This window comes from Bos grunniens, chromosome 15 (genome assembly GCF_055505025.1).
Source record: "Bos grunniens cultivar Pamir isolate PY7600 chromosome 15, Bosgru_T2T1.0, whole genome shotgun sequence".
Lineage (NCBI taxonomy): Eukaryota > Metazoa > Chordata > Mammalia > Artiodactyla > Bovidae > Bos > Bos grunniens.
The window spans coordinates 66362425-66381463 of NC_141179.1; the positions used below are offsets into that span (position 1 = coordinate 66362425).

Sequence of the window (19039 nt, forward strand, 5' to 3'; positions counted from 1 at the left end):
GGATTCCGGAATCACTGGCAGGGAAGTAAAAAGTCAAAGAAACTCAGGGTGCCCTGGGTGATAGTTCACCTGTAAGCAGGACACCAGGACACACCAAATGCCAACGAACTAGGTGCTTTTATCCCTATTTTCTTGAATCATCGCAGGAAAGGCATCACACAGGCAGTGGAAGGTTCTTCCAAGAGTCCCATGGTAACTCTCCAAGGCAAGTGTCCCTACCCCATTTCACAGAAAGTAATTTGTCCAGATATGTCTGGTTCCAAAATCTGAGCCCTTTCATTCTTGTATCAAGAACAAAAAGATGACTTTTTAATAATCTAAGGTCAGGAAAGTAACAGCCTGAGTCATTGCTAAATTAAATGCCTCTGAGCTCCAGTCTTCCCCATCCTGGACATGGAAAACTCAGACATGCTAGTAGTCCAAGTTCTACCTTTCTTTTGGAAAAGATGATTTTTCTAGTTAAAAAAAAATTGATTCCATTGTGGTTTTTAAAAGGTCACTTGCATTATCAGGACTCCTCTGAGCTGCCCAAGAGTCATGCTCCTCAGTGTCAAAGAAGCATCTCTCTAAGCAGCCTGTGATCGCCTCCAACTGCAGATGCATCCCAGTCCTCTTCCAGAAAAACCCCACGTGAACCCAAGCTCTGCTAAGTCATCCATCAGAGACTCTGCCAGGACAATGAGTAGATTGTCTCTTTTTTCCAGCTCTGTCACTTCCTGGGCCAAAAAGATTTCAAGTTTAAGCCTGGGGACCAACACAGGGAGGCCAGTTTTTTTTTACTTTGACATCTTAGGACATTTCTGTTAGCTGTCATTTATACTACCATCATGCAACAAACAAAAAAAAGATCTTTAACACCTTGAAAGACAAGTCACAGTCTCTGAATAAACAACTATTTCTGGGGGCGCTAGTGGTAAAGAACCTGCCTGACGATGCAGGTAGACCCTAAGAGATGCCGGTTCGATCCCTGGGTTGGGAAGATCCCCTGGAGGAGGGCATGGCAACCCACTCCAGTATTCTTGCTTGGAAAATCCCATGGTCAGAGGAGCCTGGTGGCCTGTGGTCCACAGGGTAGCAAAGAGCTGGACACAACTGATTCACCTTAGCACACATGCCTTTCTTCAAGATAAACAGGTATCAGCCTTCCCCAGATATTGCCACCACATACTGGAGAGACATTCCTTTGAAGTCAACACCAATCTGCAGACTAGTGGTTTGAAATCACTGGTTATACTGGAAATAGTGTGGATTTTGGAATCAGAGAGCCTGGGTTCAAATCATGACTCTATCACTTGCTAGCTGTGTGGTTTATAGAAAGAAGGGCTCGGGACTTCCCTGGTGGTCCAGTGATTAACAATCTGCCTTCCAGCTCAGGGGGAATGTGTTTGACCCCTGGTCGGGGAACTAAGATCCCACGTGCCATGAGGCAACTAAGTCCACATACCGAAACTAGTGAGCCCAGGGTCTCAACTAGAGAGCCTGTACTGCAAACTACAGAGCCCAGGCACTCTGGAGCCTGCAGACCACAGCTGGAGAGAAGCCTGTGTGGCTTCAAGGAAGAGTCCTCGTGCCATAACACCTGACATACCCATAAATAAACAAATATTCTCTAAAAAAAAAAGAAAAAGGAAAGAAAGGCTCGAGGCCTACCTTGTGGAAGTTAAACATGATGATGTGTGTTAGGCAGCCAGCACGCATGGTCCCTTTCTCCAGGGAATATTCACGACAAGTGTGACATTTAACTTAGGGGACCCATCCAGTTGCACCACCATTCAAGACACCGTTAGGGACTTATAGCCATATGGTTTCCATAATGTAGTGGTTATCACGTTTGCCTAACACGTGAAAAGTCCCCAGTTCAAAACAGGTCAGAAACAATCTTTGGAGAAGGAAATGGCAATCCACTCCAGTACTCTTGCCTGGAAAATCCTGTGGAGGGAGGAGCCTGGTAGGCTACAGTCCATGGGGTTGCAAAGAGTTGGACACGACTGAGTGACTTCTCTTTCTTTCTTTCAAGACACCAAGCTTAGCTTCTGGACTCTCAGAATCAAGACCAGGGACCCAATACAATGTCTTACTTTTTCTTAACAAACTGCTTAATGTACTTGCTTCTAAAATATTTTAAAATTAGGAATAATGTAGCAAGGTCTGGTGGAACACTCAGATGAAAACATTAGTCAAAATAAAAGCATCTTAGTCTTCCTACAGTGGCCTAATTTTCTACTCATCTAGTTAGTTTGCGGGCACCCCCCGACTATCTGGCATGTGTGTATGTTAATGATCATTCAGGCAGTCTAAAGAAAACAGGGCAGGAAGTTCACTGCAAGCAGACAAGGGCTGTCTGACCAGCAAGCAGTAAAGACCATTTCCTCCCATCACCAAATAAAACAGACGGAAAAGTTCTTTTTACAGCACAGCAGGGAAAATGATCAAAACGATCTTTTTAACCTGGATGGACCATATTTCCATGCTTGCATTAGGATCTTTTTATAATTTTAAACACTTTTCTAGCCAATAATCTGAAGCTGTAAACCAGGAAATTGCCAATAAAGAATGGCGGCCATACGTGTTCTGAAATGGTGAATGCATTCGTTAGCCAGCCCTTGGCAAAATACTCTATGAGCGCCTCAAGAGCGTAATCCCCTGCCTTCTGTTTCATTTGAAGCCCTCCTGCCACTTAAGTTAGAATCATGGTTGGTATTTCAGTGAGACTATCAAGTATTTAAACCAGACATTCTGGCAAGATCCATACGACGTAATGAAAGCGTCAGGCATCAAGACAGCCACATCCAAGGAAAAACACACAAATATTAGGTTAACGTCCACACCCCGTCAAGCAGTGTGGTTGGATGCCTGTTGGCCACCCTTCTGAGTCACACAAAATCTCTGTTTAACGATTTGTCTTTTAAGCCACGGCAAAACATCTCTGAAGCCCAGAATCAAAACAGCCACATCAAAGTGGGCAGCATCAAAATCTCATGAACCCACAAGTATTTATTGAGAGGATGCCTGTGACTTGCCCACTTGGAATTAAACACGCACTCCAAGCTCGAAGGAGCTTCTAACATCTGCGTGTAGAAAATCATCGTTAAAGTGCATCAGGACCTCGGCTTGCCTCTGGGGATGCAGGGAGTCCGCCAAGAACTCTTTGTAAAAATCCTTGACAAGTCTAAGTGATCCCTACACCCGCCAAGAACACAAAGAGAGCTTGAAATGGAGAATATTATAGAACATAACATTAAATGGCATGGTACAGCATAATACGGAGCTGCTTCTAAGCCTTATATATCCTCAGAAGAAGAGACACATCGCTTTGTTTTTATTTTGTATTTACCATTTCTAATCATCTTTAGGGTTGGATAGCATCACCAATTCAATGGACATGAACTTGGGCATACTCAGGGAGACAGTAAGGGACAGGAAGGCCTGGCATACTCCAGTCCATGGGGTAGCAAAGAGTAGGACCCGACTTAGCAGCTGAATAACAGCAATCATTTTTATTCCTTCCTATGGTTGTAAGGTTTTTTCCCTTCTAGTTTTACTGAGATATAAATGACACACAGCACTGTATAAGTTTAAGGTAAGCAGCATAAAGATTTGATTTATATACAACGTGAAGTGATTATCACAGTAAGTTTAGAAAACATCCATCATCTCATATATGTACAAAGTTAAAGAAATAGAAAACACATTTTTCCTTGTGATGAGAACCTTTAGGATTTACTCTCAACAACTTTTATATATAACATACAGCAGTGTTATTATATTTATCACGGTGTACATTACATCCATGGAACAGATACAGTTTTTCATATGACTTTACACACATCCACAGCTATATGGATGCTGGTTACTGAATGTACCTGGTAACAAGGATAACAAGGATACCTGGTATTTACTGAGGACTCTGTGTGTCAGACACGACAGTCGGTAATGAGTAAGGTATAATCCTTGCCCTTAAGGAGTTCATATGTGGAACGCAAAGTACAGGGTCTGGTACTTGTCTCCTTACATACTGGCCATGATAAGATCCTGTACAGGATACTATGGGACCTGGTAAGAATGGTGCCTAACCTAGCTTTGGGGAAGAAGAAGAAAGTTCAAGAAAGGTTCCCAGGAGGGACTGATACCAGAGCTGGATCTTAAAGGATGGATTTAAACGTCTACATCCTCCACCACTCTTCAAACCCTGAGAGCAGGACTGTGTTCTTTAACACCTGGCCCCAAGCACTTGATAAATGTTTGTTCAAAGAAACAATGAACCAGAAAGCAGCTATACAGGGCACTGTGCTTCCTCCTGGGAACCAGGTCCTTCTACAGTAGCTGGCAGCATACCAGCTAGCAACCCTCTCACCATTCTGCATTTATTCCACAAGTTCCTGTTGGGCATATATTACAGGCCCCATGCTGTTACAGGTGCTAAAATAACACAATAGGCAAAAGAGACAAAGCCCTTGCTCTCGCAGGATATACATTTTAGTGGAGAACAAAGAAATGAATAAATATATTTCAAGTGGAGATAACATGCTAGGAAGAGGGTGACATGCAGAAAGAAGACAGAGCTATTTTGCATCAGCTGGTCAGGAAAGGGGAGCTTCTGTGATAAAGGGCATTTGACCAGAAACCTGGAGGAATGAGGGGTCTCCTAAATTAAGAATGCAGTTTGTCTAGAGCTTAGCAAAATAAATGAAATACACACAATTTAGGAATGTATTTGTCCAAACTAGCGCCTGAAGCTCCCGCCAGATGCCAATTCTGGTGTCCACATGTTGGTTTTTAGCACAGACACAGATTGAAACAAAAGTCAAGGCAGTAATGCTACATCTCATTATCATCGTGAATATGGCGGATTTCAACGACTGTCCCAGCTTCAAGAGAAATGAATTCCAGAGAAATGTGAGTTGGACCCAGGAGGAAGGTTGAGGTCACAGCAGCCTGCAGATTTGCTACCCTGGCAATGAACAGGAAGGGCAAGGCCTGATCTAGGTAAGTCTGTTGGATAAACACAGTAAGTTAATCCAAGTACACACACTTATCCTTATATTAATACTCCATTCCTATGTGGCTATGCAGATGGGACTAGGTAATAAGGATTCTGAAAGCCCAAGTGTGAGGCTTGGTTCTACCAAATCCATCAAGCCTGATGCTCTCCCCAAACTGTTCATCACCTCTGTTTCTACTTGAGTACCTTCTGGATGGAAGATTTAGCAATGCAATTCCTTAACAGAGTACTGGAATGTTCCATAAGCCAGTTCCACCAGATCTCTCTCCACTGCCCAACAAAGTAAGGCCACGTGATGGGAGAGCTTCTTGGATAATCCAGACTTGAACAATGAGCCTATAACTTCTTTCTGCCTTAGCTCCTCCACTGAACTATTTAAACAGCTGTTAATTTTGCAGTCAGTTGCTGGCGTGTTCTTTCTCACGCAAATCCACGTGAGTTCTGTTTCAAAGGCAAGCTCAGCTTAACGTGCAGAACATCCTCTGTGAATCCAAAGGGAGCATGTAATGGGGCTGGTACTAAGTTTTAAACAGTTCTCAGAACCTGTTATTCATTTGCGTTTGTTTTCCCTCGCTCTGCCAAGAGCCTCTAACGATAGGCTCATTAGATGTGGTGTTGGATACAGATTTCCTGCCTGCACGCTTCTGTGTCAACTTAACTGGCACTGAATTCTCTTTTTCCTCCTACGCTGGTTCAATGAGGTGACAACAGAATGTTCTCCAGGGAACCTAAAAGCAACTGGTGTGTTTTTATCTGGAGGATGTGAGATCTGCCATGAACATCACCCCTCCCACCCTCTGCTGCCCAAATCAAAGACCTCAGAGGCGCAGAAAGACAGTGTCCAGAAACTGCCCTAATGGGAGACACTAGGTTAGACCCTCAAGAATAGCAACAGTGTTTGTTGAGGGGGCTTTCCCCCAAGGTGGCCAAGGTCTTTGGAGAAGAATTCCAGAAATACCAGTGCTGTCAGCTCTGAACACCACAAAACGGTGGTTACAGTTGTGATTGTCCCACATCTGGGAATTCCCTGGCTCCTTAAAGAACACCAGCCCCGTAGGGAAAGGGATGGGAACTCTAATACAGTTGGGAATTTCCAACAACCACTCCCTTCACCCATTCTAGATCCTGTAAGACTGGGTTTAACCATGTCAAGGATGCTCACTAACCAAGAAGTCAGAATCTCTCTGACAGATGCTGTGCCCTCATTGATCCTGAGAATAAATGAAACCTAGAGTTTCACAGCCTCCAAATCTCCTTCAGTCCCTTCTGTTCACTCTATTTCCTAGATCACATACTTGCTGGAAAAGCTCTGCCAGTGAACACCAGACTTCACAAATGATACATCTTAAGCTTCTTCTTGACTATCGGAGGGTCTGGCTAAGGAGCACAGTTTACAATTATCCCTAATCATGATGGGATTGGACCTAGTAGGCAACATGAGATGGGAAGTCAGAAGGTCTGGGTTCTAACACCAGGGTGCTACTAACTGGCTGTGTCAGAAATAGTATCAGATGGATGTAAATTTACTTGCTCATAATCATCAGACAGAAGAGTAAAGCACTACGAAATGGTAAAAACACACTCTTGAAATACCAGTGGGGTTTAGGTATCAATTTTGGCAGCTTTTTATATTTTAGGTCCCAGGCTCTTAATTTGTAAAGTAAGAGGGCTGTATCAGAAATTCTCTTATCGTTCTAAAATTCTGTGATTCTCTAATTCTCCTGGGGTGCAAGGTGGTAATTAATAGCCTTCAGTTCCAGAGAGGCAGCCTCCATTCTATTCTATTCAAGACTGAACAAGCTTAGACCTTATGGGTGACTTACAGATAAGAGACAAACCAGTGGTAACAACAACCATTGCTTAATGTCTTTACCTCCATTTCCTCCTTTCCTATCTCTGTTACTTAAGCATGTTTTTCTAGAGTTACTAACACTGAGTTTGGGGTCAAATTCAGTGTATAATTCAGACACAGGAATCATCTTAATACCCTCTCAGGTCTGACCAATTCTTAGTCTAGACTTCTCAGAGGGGCAGATCAATGTCGTGGAAATATATTCCAACAGGTGAACTGGCATTTGACCAGCCAATGCCAAATTCACCATTGAATCACTGAAAGGTCACCTATCTCATTCACAGCCAATCAAGATAAAAAAATGATTTTTTTTAATTGAATTTTTATCACTTTCCAGGCCAAGGGGCCCAAACTGGCTAATGACTTAAATGGCAAATAGAGTCAGTTGGGACTTCAGGTGTTCTCACACAGGAAGTAGTAGGAGATATATATACAATGGAATATTACTCAGAAAAAGGAACTAATTTGAGTCAGTTATAGTGACATGGATGAATCTAGAGACTGTATACAGAAAGAAGTAAGTCAGAAGGAGAAAAACAAGTATTGCATATTAATGCATATATATAGAATCTAGAAAAATGGTCCAGATGAACCTATTTGCAAGGCAGGAATAGAGATGCAGACACAGACAATGGACTTGTGGACACAGGGAGGAGAAGGAGAGGGTGGGATGAACCGAGAGACTAGCAGAGGCAGCCCACTCCAATAGTCCTGCCTGGAGAATCCCCATGGACAGAGGAGCCTGGTGGGCTACAGTCAATGGGGGTGAAAAGAGCCGGACATGACCGAGCGACTCAGCACACACACACATACATTTATACACACACACACACACATACATACACACTACCATATGTAAAATATATAATGGGAAGCAGCTGTATAGAACAGGGAATTCAGCTTGGTGCTCTGTGATGACCTAGAGGGCTAGGATGGGTAGCGGGTGGGGTGGCAGAGAGGCTCAAGAGGGAGGGGATATATGTGTAACTACAGCTGATTCACTTTGTTGTACAGCAGAAACCAACACAACATTGTAAAGCACTTATCCTCCAATAAAAAATAAGTTAAAATTTTTTAATTAAAAAAAAAGTACTAGGAGAAAAAAACATAAAGGAATAAATAAAATGACACTCATTCTGCTGAGAACCAAAAGTCAAAAACACTAGCTCTGATTAGCAGCTGACAGAAGGGACCTTGGCAGAATGCAACTACATAATTACATGGTCATCGGATTCTTGGTTAAAATCTACCTTTTCCAGTTATGGCTGGGACAAGGCATTCATTTCATCTCTAGAATGATAACGTTCAACTCACTGGGTCTTTATAGAACCTTCAGTAAGATTTTTTGTTGTTGTTCAGTCGCTAAGTCCTGTCTGACTCTTTGTGACCCCATGGACTGCAGCATACCAGGCTTCCCTCTCCTTCACTATCTCCCGGAGTTTGCTCAAACTCACGTCCATTGAATTGGTAATGCCATCCAACCATCTTTCCTCTGTTGTCCCCTTCTTCTCCTGCCTTAAAATCTTTCCCAGAATCAGGGTCTTTTCCAATGAGCCAGCTCTTTGCATCAGGTGGCCAAAGTATTAGAGCTTCAGCTTCAGCATTAGTCCTTCCAGTAAGTATTCAGGGTTGATTTCCTTTAGGATTAACTGGTTTGATCTCCTTGCTGTCCAAGGGACTCTCAAGAATCTTCTCCAACACCACAGTTTGAAAGCATCAATGCTTTGGTGCCCAACCTTCTTTATGATCCAACTCTCACATCTGTACATGACTACTGAAAAAAAACCATAGCTTTGACTATATGGACCTTTGTTGGCAAAGTGATGTCTCTGCTTTTTAATACACTGTCCAAGTTTGTCATAGCTTTTCTTGCAAGGAGCAAGCATCTTTCAATTTCATGGCAGCAGTCACCGTCCAATGTGATTTTGGAGCCGAAGAAAATAGATGGTACTTATGAAAGCACCAACAGTATTTAACGCAAAATCAACATTCTATTTTAGCTTCCTTTCCTTGTCTTAAATGCCTAAAATGGTACAAAATGACCACTCAGATAGCTTAGCTACCAGTATGTCACTATAGCAACAAATGGTATTTGTGCTTTTTACAAAAAGAAAGTACCAGAAGGAGGCCCAAGTGGGTGGGAGTCTGGGAAGTTCCCAGGGCTGTAAGCTCCACACTGTGAACTGGCCTGGATCACCTCTGGAAGAGCATCAGGAGAACATCCTTAAATAAAACCTCTGGACTTCGGTGAGGTCCTCCCCAGGGTAGAGACTTGAGTCAGCCTTGACCCAATGGAATCACCCATTTCCAGAAAGGTTCATCACCCAAAACAGAAATAAGACACCAAGGAACAGTGAATTTCCAGGCCCAAGTGACAGGCTTGGGTGGAGGTGTTTGATCTTCCCAAACTGGGAACTCCTTCTAAAAATAAAGATTGAGCCATGGCCTAGGAACACACTGGCCAGCCCAATCCCCAGGGGCATGTCGATTCTGAAGTAAATGCCACTCCCTCTGGCTCTGGTTCACTGAACAACATGAAAATAAATTTGAAAACTTCATATTAGTCCAATAAAAGGAGGCAATTCATGGGGCATGGGCTCCAGGTTTGAGCCACAGGGAACCTGGCCTCAATTAGTTTGCCTTGAGGCAAACTGTTTCTTCTGCTAAAGTTTCTTCTTCCCCACACTCTCTGACCCAGCCTTTGTAGACTAATCTTAATTTCCTCTTAAAAATTCATCTCTGCTATGACTTCCCTTGGGAAGTCTTTGTTGATTCCCAAGTTTGCTTTTTGGATGTTCTTCCTGCAGCTTATCTCTCTCAAGGTATTTATCACAATTCACTTGTCTTTTTCCCCACTGGACTAGAATTAAGGCAAGATCTTGACTTACTTGATTCTGTCTTCCCCACACTCAGTGTGGTTCCTGGCATATAGTAGACACTCAATCATCGTATGTTTAGAAATGAATGAATGAATGGGTGACTAGATAGAAAAATAGGTTCTAGTCACAGGTTCTGTGTGATACTTCATTCTAGATGGTAGGGTTCTAAAAGACTAAGAAATCTGTGAGGAGGAGAGAAAAGAGAACAGAAGTACAAACACTCACATTAGAAAAACCAGTGGGAGGTAGGAAGGGCAGGTCAGCACCACTCAAGCACTGGCCCTTCCTTGCTGGTGGTTTTGATCCAGTTGCCCTGCCCAAGCGTGGTGGCCTCACTGCTCCCAGCATTCTCAGGGAATGTGGAGCCATGAACCTCAGCTAATGAGGCCTTCAGGGAAAACTGATGAGGACACAGGAAGATACATTAGGACTGTGGACTTAAAAAATATTCAAAAGCTCAAAGTTGAGAGTTATGTTTTATTTGGTGGGAATTTTTAGAACTTAAGGCTGGGAGACAGCATCTCAAGTAACCCTGAGAGAAGTGCTGAGATGAGGGGAGGAGCCAGCTTGTACAGAAATTTTGCAAGATAGGGCAGGTAGTCTGAACATCAAAAGATTACTATTAATTAAAGGAAGCCAGATATCCCAAATTAAGAAATTCAGCATTTTTCAAATTGATGCTTTTAAACTGTGGTGCTGGAAAAGACTCTTGAGAGTCCCTTGGACAGCAAGGAGATCAAATCAGTCAATCCTAAAGGAAATCATTGGAATATTCATTGCAAGGACTGAGTGTCCTTTGAAAGGACTGATACTGAGGCTGAAGCTGCAATACTTTGGCCACCTGATGCAAAGAGCTGACTCATTGGAAAAGACCCTGATGCTGGGAAAGATTGAAGGCAGGAGGAGAAGGGGGCGGGAGAGGATAAGATAGTTAGATAGCATCACTGACTCAATGACTATGAATTTAAGCAAACTCTGGGAGTTACTGGAGGACAGAGGAACCTGGTGTGCTGTGGTCCGTGGGATCATGAGGAGTCCAACACAACTTAACAACTAAACAACAAGAGCTTTTCTATGTTTGGGAAGATGCAAGAGTCTGGGCTCAGTGAAATCATTCCTTTGACATGCACCTCAGCTAGCTGGGGCTGGATTCTGGCATTTTTCACATCCTGAGTTTTTCCAGGGCTTACAGTAGGGAGTGGCTGCGGTCTGATGGCTGCTAGGTAGCAGGTATTCTTTCTTTCCTGAGTTTCCTCAGGGCTCACCACCTCACCATTAGTGGTGGCTGCAACTGCTGGTGACTATGACATCCTTGTTTACTGATACGGCAGGAAATATTCCATTTCTCAGGACTCCATTGCCAAGATCAACATCCCTAAATCTGGATTCTCGAAAATGTGATCCTTCGACCAAAGAGCCTGGACATTTATTCCTTTCCCAATGGGACTCTGACTTCAAGGCACTCCCTTGATTAACAGAGCTCTGGATTTGGCCCGGAGGCCTGGGAAGTTCCTCCTTTGGCCCCAGAAGCTCCCCAAACTGGACCTTCCCAACCAGTCCCCCAGACATGGGAGTGGCTAATATGTTGACTAAGTAGCTTAATGAGCTGCACCGCCTTCAGGCACCAGTAGAAACTGGGTGAGGCATCCAGTAGCTAAGACTTTCTGGGCGTTTTGGTCACACCTCACCATTGCGTCTCTTCAGTGCAGTCTTCTGTGAACACAGTGGTCTGTCTGTTCACAGACCTTTTCTCTCCAGGCAGCCAATCTTGAAACGTGGTGTCAGGAATAAGCAAGAAGGCAAGTCACCATCATGACCATGTAAATGATAGGGGCAGGGAATCAAAAGGCCAGAGGGGTGACGCTTTAGGACTTCTTTAAGGTTTTTCATCGCTCTTCAAAATCACCCACTCCTGGCTCCCAGAGGCCTTGAAAGTCCTCCTCAAGAGAGACCTGCCCCTTTATATCCCTGCAGGAGACCAGATGAAAGCTAGAAATCCAAGGAAAGGCATTCACCGACACCTCAGTGTGAAGGATCTTCTCAGACCTCTCCCAAAGAACAGGACTGGCTGGGGGAAAATCCCTAGACACAGATCCTGACCAAAACCACATCCAGAAGCCAAATAAAAGGAGGGGAGGCCAGAACACTGGATGTGAATTTTGCCCCAGTCAGTTCTGAAGTCACTGAGTTCAAATTCTGTGGCCTCAGCAGGGTTTCTTAAGGATACCGATATTCTTTTTCTTTTTCTACTTTCCTTTTTTATTTGGAGGCTAGTTTCACATGTGTGTTTAATTTACAAAAATTAATTAAGCTGGTGATTTAAAGTCTATGTGCTTTTTTGTGTGCACCTTAGACTTGAAAAAACACTTTAAGAAGATCCTCTGGAGAAGGAAATTGCAACCCTCTCCAGTATTCTTGCCTGGAGAATCCCATGGACAGAGGAGCCTGGTGGGTTACAGTTCACGGGGCCACAAAGAGTCAGACACAATTGAGTGACTGAACAGCAGCAACAGCAGCAAAGGTCTTCTTCAGATGAGACAAAATTGGTGGGTAGCCCAGGTTAACCCGAGAGTGATCTCATGGGTCCCAAGAAAGAAATTCCCGGTCTTTATCTGCCTCTTTATCTGTGTTTCCATGCCCATAACTGCAAAGTACTCTCACACAGTTTAACTTCCAAAAGAATGTTCCTTGTAGCCTCTTCTCTTTTCATTCTTCTTTTGAATTATAAATAATAACCAACATTTTATCCATTGAACTTAGTTACTTAGTTAAGTCGCTCAGTCGTGTCCGACCCTTTGCGACCCCATGGACTGTGTAGTCTACTCCGTCCGTGGGATTCTCCAGGCAAGAATACTGGAGTGAGTTGCCATTTCCTTCTCCAGGGGATCTTCCCAACCCAGTGATCAAACCCAGGTCTCCTGCACTGCGGGCAGATGCTTTAACCTCTGAGCCACCAGGGAAGCCATTGAACTTATAAACACATAAGTTAATAGTAACTTAATAAGGCCTTCCCTGGTGGTCCAGCGGTTAAGAATCTGCCTGCCAAGACCGGGGACATAGGTTCGATCCCTGGTCCAGGAGGATCCCACATGCCGCAGAGCAACTAAATTCGTGCAACCACAACTATTGAGCTGCACTCTAGAGCCCAAAAGCCACAACCAGAGGGTAATTCTCGGCTCACCACAGCTAAGGAAAGCCCAGCAGCAGCACTGAAGACCCGTGCAGCCAAAATAAATAAATTAAAAATAGTCACAACTTAACACTTGCATAGTTTACAAAATATTTTCACATCTATTAACTTATTTCTTTATGACGTCCTCTACTGGGAAGGAGTTATTCCATCTCAGACATGGAAATTCTGAAGCTCGCACAAGTTCAGAAGCAGCTGAGCTGGGGCTTGAACCAGGTGGTCTTGCAGCAGAATGAAATCCTGTATTGTACTCTGCCTTTGGGTCTAGGGCCCTTTGGCTACATCCTCACTAGGGATGTCTGCAGAGTGATGGACACAAAAATATTTCCATCTCTGCCCAGGCACTGGCAACTTATGGGACATGCAAGTCTAGCTCCTGGAGAAGGAAATCAGAGAGAGGAGTATGACCCTAGCAGAGAAAAAAGGCAATGTGAGCTCAGGGAAGCCATCATCTTGTCACCTGTCCTGGACAATCAATGCTCCTGGGTGCTATTTTTTTTTTTTTTTTAAGAAAACACAGACCTCTAAGCCCCATCCCTGACTATCCCAGTTCAGCACATCGGTTGAGTCCTAGACCTCTGGACTTTTTAGAAAGCATTCAGGTGGCTTTGCTGTTGTCGATCCACAGGCTGATGTCCAGTCAAAATCTGAACTGGTGTGATGAAGGAGAGCTTATGATTTCACACATCTCACCGTCTTGCCACTGGACAGCTTTCACTATTACAAAGCTCCTCCTTTACGATGAGACTAAATTTTCCCTGTGGCTTCTACTCATTGGTTATTTTTCTACCCCATGGAAATCAGTTAATAATAATAATAGTTAGCACCAGGCAACATACTAGACATTTCACATGCATTATCTCACTGACTACTCCAAACACTTTCACGACATAGATACTATTATTGTTCCTTTTCATAGACGAAAAACTGGAGATCAGAGAGGGGAGATCATTTGCCCAAAGCCGGGTAGCTGGCAAGTGACTGAACCGGGATGGGAACCCAGCTCTAGCTGTGTAAGGCGCATGTTCTTAATCATGACACACTTGTAACACCTGAAGCCTAATTCCTTCTCTACCCACCATCTTTCCCATAATTTTCTCTTCCTCAAGTTCCTGAGCACCCTGGTTGCAGCACTTCAAACCACTTACATCCACTTACAATGTACCTCCTAGGCCAGACACAACCCTCCGGGTGGGGTCTGGCCACATCCCTGCCCCCTGAGACAGTCAAGGGCAGGCTTTCTAAAGTCTACCAGAGCTGAGGCTTTGGTCCTGCATTTGAAGAATGAAGGCCAGTAGCTAATCTTACACTTGAGAAAGAACAGATCAAGAGTACTGATAATAAACAGGGACCATTGATTGACTTTTATTGTGTACCAGCATAATAGTACAGATACCGAATCATGCCCACTCTCCCAAAATGTCCATGCCCTAATCCAGGACCCATGAGAATGTCAGTTACATGGCAAAGGGGAATTAAGGTTACTCATTAACTGACCTTGAGATGTAGTTTATTCTGGATTATCCAAGCGAGACATATATCATCACAAGTGCTCTTGTACATAGAAGGAGGCAGGAGAGAGAGAGAACTAGAGAAATGGCAACACAAGAAAGACTCTGTCTAACATCATTGGCCGTGAGTCAAGGGATGCGTGGACAGCTTCTGGAAGCTGGTAAAGGCAAAAAACCAAGCTCTTCTTTACAGCCTTCAGAAAGAAACACAGTCTTGCTGACATCTTGATTTTAGACTGTGTGTATACGCTAAGTTGCTTCAGTCATGCCTGACTCTTTGTGACCCCATGGACCACAGCCTGCAAGGCTCCTCTGTCCATGGGATTCTCTAGGCAAGAACACTAGAGTGGGTTGCCATGCCCTCCTCTAGGGGAGTTTCCTGACTCAGGAACCGAACACATGTCTCTTACATCTTCTAGATTGGCAGGCAGGTTCTTTACCACTAGCACCACCAGGGAAGCCTTTAAAACACTTACTTTGTAGTAATTTGTTATAGCAACAATAGAAAAGTAATAGTCCCAGACCATAGGCTAAGTGTCTTATTTGGTGTTTATAGTAAGCTTAAGAGGTAAGATGGCAGACAGTGGGAGTTTCTGATCAATATTCACTCCTCTCCTTCTAGAGTTCTGTTCAGAGAGGCAGCTGGCTTGCCTCTCAGTCTCCCTTCCTGTGATGTAGGCAGACTTCTCGACATCACCCTTCCTCCCTTCTTCCACTAGCGAGGGAAGCTCTAGATAAACAAGAGACTAAAGCACCATCTTTCCTTAACCATTAGCCTGTTTCAAAGACTGGTCAACCTCCTGTCTCTAAATGGTACCCATCATCTGTGAAAATTAATAAAAGGAAACTCACTAGAGTGGAGTTAGGGGACCAGAAGGGAGATCTCTCATGCACAAACCAACAGGAAGAGACATACCTTGCATCTCCAGCAGGGAGAGACACTACCCTGATCAGGAAGAAGAAAGATTTCTGCTTTCCTGGCAACAGTTCAGCCAATGAGAGACTCACAACTCAGCCAATGAGAAGCCACTAGATTTTGAACTCAAAGTTTCCTCTGATGGGCTTTTTGTTTATAGCAGTCCCTCCCAACTTCCTCTTCTCCTCTATAAAAGTCTCCTCTTTTTTTTTAACCAGATTTATACATGTTTCATTATAGTTGCATGTCCCAAATTTCAGTTCTTCACTTCCCCTAAGTAAACCTGTCTTGCTAGTAAAAAATAACTGGCTGTTTCATTGTTTTAGGTTAACACACCCAAAGAAGCACTTCAGGGCCTCCTAGATGACTTGTGTTTTTTCTTACCTTGGTTCCTTCTAATGAGCCGATAAATATATGGCTATTAATCTGTCAGCTTCAAGGAGTTGCAAGTGACTGCAAGGAGATCAAACCAGTTAATCCTAAAGGAAATCAGTCCTGAATATTCATTGGAAAGACTGATGCTGAAGCTGAAACTCCAATACTCTGGCCACCTGATGTGAAGAACTGACTCATTGGAAAAGACCCTGATGCTGGGAAAGATTGAAGGCAGGAGGAGAAGGGGACAACAGAGGATGAGATGGTTGGATGGCATCACCGACTCGATGAGTTTGAGCAAGCTCTGGCAGTTGATGATGAACAGGGAAGCCTGGTGTGCTGCAGTCCATAGGGTCACAAAGAGTCGGACACGACTGAACAACTGAACTGAACTGAATCTGTCAACTAGATATTCAGTCCCTGTTAATTCCACCAGATTGACTGCCCAATCTCCTCTTAACTAGTCTTGTATGTTTATTTTACAAGTGATAAACAGAGCCATTCAATCACCAGGAAAATTCCTTCTTAAGAGAAGAATCTGCATTTCTCAAACTGGTAACTTATTGAGACAGATTGGTTCACAGTGGTCTACATAAATTTGGCAAAGCCCACAAGTGGAATATATCCTTTTTTATGATCCATTCCTCCTCCCCCCCCTACTTTTAATAGCTAGATGTATAGTTCATGGTGTTCTAGGACTATATTACTTCTTATATTAAACCTGAAATCTTAAATGACTCTTTGACATTGTTTCTTTGAATAATCCTTTCTTGAGTCCCAATCTACTTTTCATGCCTGTAAGAGCTTGCACTTCATACTTTATCACATTCAAATTGCCTCCTTAACGTTTGAATATCTTCCCCATTAGGCTTTAAACTCTGTGAGGGAAGGCCCGTATCTACTCCTGGATCCAATATTTATTAGGTGCTCATTCAGATTTCATTGGGGCTTCCCTGGTAGCTTAGCTGGTTAAGAATCTGCCTGCAATGCAGGAGACCTGGGATCGATCCCTGAATTGGGAAGATCCCCTGGAGGAGGGCGTGGTAACCCACTCCAGTGTTGACTGCAGAATCCCCATGGACAGAGGAGCCTGGTGAGCTACAGTCCATGGGGTCGAAAGAGTCAGACATGACGGAATGACTAAGCACACAAGATTTCATTGAGAGACTAATGATTTGCAGGTACCAGGGGGACCCAAGTCTTTAGGATCTAGGAGGTGACTTTGTCAACAAGTGCCAGATCAGGCACTAAATAAGAGGCTCTTCCTAGGGATATGGATTTGGAGAGAAGCACAAACAAAGCACAAGGAAAGAATATACAAAACTCCTCAGCCTTGAAGTCGACCGGAAGCTCAACTAACATCTGATGACCCTGCCAAAAGCAACCAGGGCCTCTAATTACTGAAAGTAGTCATACCTTGACTTTTTATGCACCCTTGAATCATTCCAGTCACAGCTCTTCCGATATCCCTGGAAGGGGTCTGGTATGTTGGCCATTGGACCATCAACGCCATTTCACTCCACACAACTGAAGTGAAAGTTCTTCATCCCAGGTGCTTGGGAAGAAAGGTTCAATCTTGCTCAAACCACTAAAATCTTTCATTTATTTCTGAGTGTGCTTTATTTCCACATCAAGGACTTATCTAGTTGGCTCTTAAATCATGACATCAAAACAAGGATCATGCCTTGTCTTTCCTTGAATCCACTATACAATGGCATGCACAATGCCAGGCACCTAATAGGTGTTCAGTGAAAACTAGTAGATCAAAATAAGTGCTAGGATAAAATATGATAATAGGGGTTGGATAAGATCTACAGTGTTCCTTGAAATCAGTTCCTGGGACTCCAGGACATCCTAGGGCTTTGAGTTAATACAGAAGTGGCAGGCTTTCTTGCCATGGGCAATTTCGCCTACTTCTTCTACCCAGCCCATGTGCCCTAAGGTCACATTCTGCTGACACTTGGGCCATTGTCCCTTACTTGAGAACAGATCTAACTTCACAGTGCAGTACAGAGAACGGGGAGAAGAGGTTTTACATCACACACCACCTAGCAAACATATAATAAAAGTTCATTGTAATCATCTTTGTCCTTCTTCCTCATACTCCTCCATATTCCTCACTCTCAGTTACCATAGTCCATTGAGCAAAACACAAGCCTGATGGATTGTCCAACAGCTGCCCAGCTGTCGTTCTTCAAGCATGCTCCTTTTAGTGGGTCTCTTCCCCATCCCTACACGGTATAACAAGTACTTCCAAAGAGCTCTTTCTTAGACACTAAGAAAATAGTCTTATGTTTTTACACCAAAAATAAAGGAGAGAAGTCACAGAACCCATTCACTCCTTTAGGCAAATATTCCTTTTATTTTTGGCTACGTTCAGTCAGAAGTAACTTTAGCAATGTTAAAGGTAACAATTTGAGAATTAATCCTAAAAATCTCTTTTAATTTGCAGTGATAGATGCCAGCAAATTGTTAACCATTTACATTTTTCTTAACTAAACATCATTGCTCTTTGTTTGGATCTAAAGTACCAAAGGTGTTTGACCACTTTTCTGCCTTTGTAAGTAAAGTCTGAGGAATATGACGAAGCTTAAATGAAATAGGCAAGATTTTCCACTTGGAGAGTATTACAAGAAATGCCAAATACCATTTTTTGAGGTGTTAGTCCACACAACTATCTTTCCCCCAACTTCATTTTTTCCCCACCAATTCTTCCTTTCAGTCTATGGAAGGGCTTATAACACAAGAGTAACACACAGTTGCTGTTACTACTTTTTAAAATTTTAATTATTGAACAATGTTTAAAACCTAATATACTTCATGTCAAAATTCAGATTTCTCTTATCTCTTAGAGTACTAGAAATATCTAGGTATCCTCCAACTTAAATCCTGAGTGATAACAATCAACTAGAACTGAGAAGTGATTGTCCTTTAGACAGACACAAATTTTCTACTCTGCCCCAGTTCCCACCATTGCTCCCTGATGTCAAAGCCCAGTGTCACATACAAAAACAGCTTACACTGCTGTTTTTCCTGAAAGAAATGTTGAGAGGAGCATAAGCCACCTCCTGACTTCATTTATACACCTGCCTGGCTCCTGTTAAGTTAGCAATCCCTGTTCCCTGTAGTTCTGTCGCTGAATAGATGAGGACTTTTCCTGCGTGCATAAACGAAATCCCCAAGCAAGCCTGAGTATTTATTGGCCAGGAGTGTGGTTCAGAGTGAATCATGTTGTTACTAAAGATGTCACATAATTTACAACTTTGAACAAAGTTTCCCAGGGGACAAGAGTGAAAAGCAAGTGACCTGTGCCC

At 43.3% G+C, this 19039-nt stretch overlaps 1 protein-coding gene across 16 annotated transcripts in view; it reads right to left on the minus strand.

The window, feature by feature from the left end:
• SLC1A2 (solute carrier family 1 member 2) overlaps positions 1 to 19039 on the minus strand; it is a 168038-nt gene that overhangs the window by 65949 nt on the left and 83050 nt on the right. The gene's annotated exons all lie outside the window — the stretch shown is intronic.